Source organism: Equus przewalskii, chromosome 17 (assembly GCF_037783145.1).
Source record: "Equus przewalskii isolate Varuska chromosome 17, EquPr2, whole genome shotgun sequence".
Classification (NCBI taxonomy): Eukaryota; Metazoa; Chordata; class Mammalia; order Perissodactyla; family Equidae; genus Equus; species Equus przewalskii.
In genome coordinates this window covers 78118145-78121410 of record NC_091847.1, presented here as the reverse complement: position 1 = coordinate 78121410, position 3266 = coordinate 78118145, and the positions used below count along the sequence as shown (strand labels likewise).

Genomic DNA, 3266 nt, shown 5'->3' with positions numbered 1-3266 from the left:
AACTCGGTTCTCCTTTTCACTTGGGAAAAATGGAAGTCCTGAGGAAGGGGAGATGCTGCCTGCTCTCTTGTAAGTTCTCTTCTGCCTGAGGGCAGAATCATCCACGCCCAGGGTCATACTCCACGGACCTTTTTCTTCTCCCCACTCTCCTCCCCACCAACTTTTTAACCACACAAAATCCAGACAAAATGAAACCCAAGGCCAAACTCCAGGGGGAGGTGTTTTTCGAAGGGACATTATAACAGGAAGACTGAGGGATGCATTGAAAAGGAGTGGAGAGGGTGAGAGGTTTGTCCCATTGTATTGGTGAGAGAGGGGAATTCGTAAAGGAAAATACATACATAGGTACCACTCGAGTCGGGCATTCACACACGTCTCAGTCATTATTTAAGGTAGATAGCATAGTCTTCATTTCAGAGATAAGGAAGCTGAGGCTCAGAGGGGGTGAGTAAAAAGTGTCATGAGGGTTAGATTGACCAAAGTCTGTGCTCTCTGTACAAGTCACCTCACCACCCTGAGGCCTTCTGTAGTGCCAGGTATCAGATCATCAGCCCTTTCCTTCCAGACTAATGAACATCACAGCTGGTCTCCCATCCAGAGGAAGCTGGGGCAATGCGATGCTGTGCCTTCTGCTGGAGATGACTTTGGCAGTAAACCAAGAAGAAACCTGAATGGAGGGGAGAAGAGCATGGCCACCTCTATCAGTACACAATATTTTCAGCTTCACGGAACAATGACAACAATGCAACTATAGCAGCTTATCTAAATAGGGGTTTATTTTTCATAAATCATCACAAACCCAGGGACAGTCAAGCTTAGGCTGGGATGGAGGCTCCACAATGCTTTCAGGACTCGGCAGTTAAGCAGTTGCTTATTTTTCCACTGTGCCATCCTCAGTGTGAGGCTAGAATCTTCCTGTTCCTAAGATGGCTGCAGCCCCGCTGGACATCAAAGCTGCATTCCAGGCTGGAAGAAGAATAATGAATAAAGGGCAAACGTATGAACCAGTTGAATCTCTCTCTCTCTCTCTCCTCTCTCTCCTTCTCTTTGTAGGAAAAAAAAGTCACAATTCCAATGTTGGATGCCACACATTATGCTTTGACTCATATTGTTTCCTAAATATTAATGAGTGAAGTGTCAAATGACCTCTGGGAACCATGCAAAATATGGAACGCTTCACAAATGTGCATGTCATGCCTGAGCAAGGGCCATGCTAATCTTCTCTGTATCGTTCCAATTCTGGTACATGTGCTGCCAAAGCGAGCACAAGCTCGAAACTTTTTGAAGATAACGATAACTTTTCAGGAACCCCTAATCAAAAGGCTGTGCTTACTTCCATGTCATTGACCAGCCTTGTGTCATAGGGCCACCCCACAGAGGCAAGAAAGTCTATGGAAGCGAGTCATTTTAACCGAGCCTACTGCTGCCCTCAGTAAAGTGAGGGTTCTTTTAGTAAAGAATGGAGAATGGTTATTGGATAGGTGATGAGCAGTGGTCATCTTCTGTGACAGATATTTGCTGTGACTTCATCAGGCACACACATCGATGTAGAGAAAGAGGCTGTTTGTATCAGGGAAAACATTGAGTGCATTTCTGGCACATGGTTAAACACCAGCTTGGACCTTACTGATTTTCTTGCTGTTTGTTGAATCTTCAGTTTCCATTCTCAGGTTCCTCCTCTATTTACTCCTTCTAGGTCGGAGTACTGACTAGCAAGCTGCCTTATTGGCAGTTAACCACTGGTTTGTTTGCTGGGCATCTCTCTACCCTAGTAAGATGGTGGCAGTGTTCACAGTCTGAGCAAGTGGGTTCTGCAGAAGCTGTGAAGCAAAGTGGTCAAGAGCTCAGGATTCACACAGAACTGGGCTAAACCCCAGCTTCCCTTCTTATAACCTGTGAGACTCTAAGCAAGTTCCTTAACTTCTCTAAGCCTTGGTGTCCTCATCTGATAAATGAGGACAATAAAAACATATTCTTCTGGGGCCGGCCTGGTGGCGCAGCGGTTAAGTGCGCACGTTTTGCTTCTCGGCGGCCCGGGGTCACCAGTTTGGATCCTGGATCCGGGTGCGGACATGGCACCGCCTGGCAAAAGTCATGCTGTGGTAGGTGTCTCATGTATAAAGTAGAGGAAGATAGGCATGGACATTAGCTCAGGGGCCAGTCTTCCTCAGCAAAAAGAGGAGGATTGGCAGTAGTTAGCTCAGGGCTAATCTTCCTCAAAACAAAAACAAAACAAAAGAAAAACCTTCTTCAGAGGGTTTCCATGAGGAGGAAATGAGTCAATGGGCATAAAACACCTAGAGGAACATCTGACACATGGCAAGCATTTGCCCAATGTTAACGATTATTATTATTGCTATTTGTCAAGTTGACCTGGATTCAAGTCATGGATTTGCCATTTTCTTGGGCAAGTTACTAAGTCTTTGCTCCTCAGTTTCATCAGGTGAAAAATGTTTCCTGGGTGATGCCAGAGATGTAAAGTACCTGGTAAAGAGTCTCCCTTCCTGTCAGAATTTCATTCGTTCAGGATGGTGCATACTCTGCTGAAATTATTCCCTTCTCCAAATCTCTTGCAGCTGGGGGATGACAAAGTTCTGGCCAATGTAATGGAAGTGGAATTTCCTGGAGAGAGCTTGCTTTCCTGAATAAAAAGGCAAAGCCTTATTTTGTGAAGTCCCTCTGCTCTCTCTCCTTTCCCATTGTGTGCCTGGAGGTGCTGCAGCCGTTTTGAAAGTGTGAGGACGAGGGCCGCCAACTAATGATGAAAGAGCAGGACGATAGACTTTGGGCCCCTGACAGCAACACTGAGGCCCTGTACCAGCGTTAGATTACCCAGCTTAAGTGTGCAACGTGAAGAGAAACCAACTCTTAGGGGTTTAAGCCAATATTCCTCAAGAGTTTTATTTTATGTACAGCCAAACACAACCCATGGTGACATTGTCATGTGGAAATTGTATTAACAATCCTCCTTCTCATCACCACTTCTATCTATGATGTGGCCCCAGGGTGTCCATACCTGTGTTCTGTTTTTATGGGCAGTTACCAAAGGGTTTGACCATGGCCCTATGGAAGAAACTTAGTCTGCAGGAAATATTGATCAGGATTCTTCTTGGATCTTCATGCCCTGGAGGACTGGAGAAATCCGAAATGCCTCTGGGACTGGGGGGCAAGGACCAGGCCGTGGTAGGACCAAAGCACAGAGTCCTGAGGGGACCGCTGACCATGGAGAGCCCCACAGAGTCCCTCCAGGTCTACAGTCTGGAGAT

At 46.3% G+C, this 3266-nt stretch overlaps 1 non-coding gene across 1 annotated transcript; it reads right to left on the bottom strand.

Moving 5' to 3' along the window:
• Nucleotides 1–1160: 1160 nt before the first annotated feature.
• LOC139076873 (U6 spliceosomal RNA) lies at nucleotides 1161–1267 on the bottom strand. Its single transcript, XR_011528910.1, has one exon. It is a non-coding gene; the product is annotated as a U6 spliceosomal RNA (small nuclear RNA).
• Nucleotides 1268–3266: the final 1999 nt, after the last annotated feature.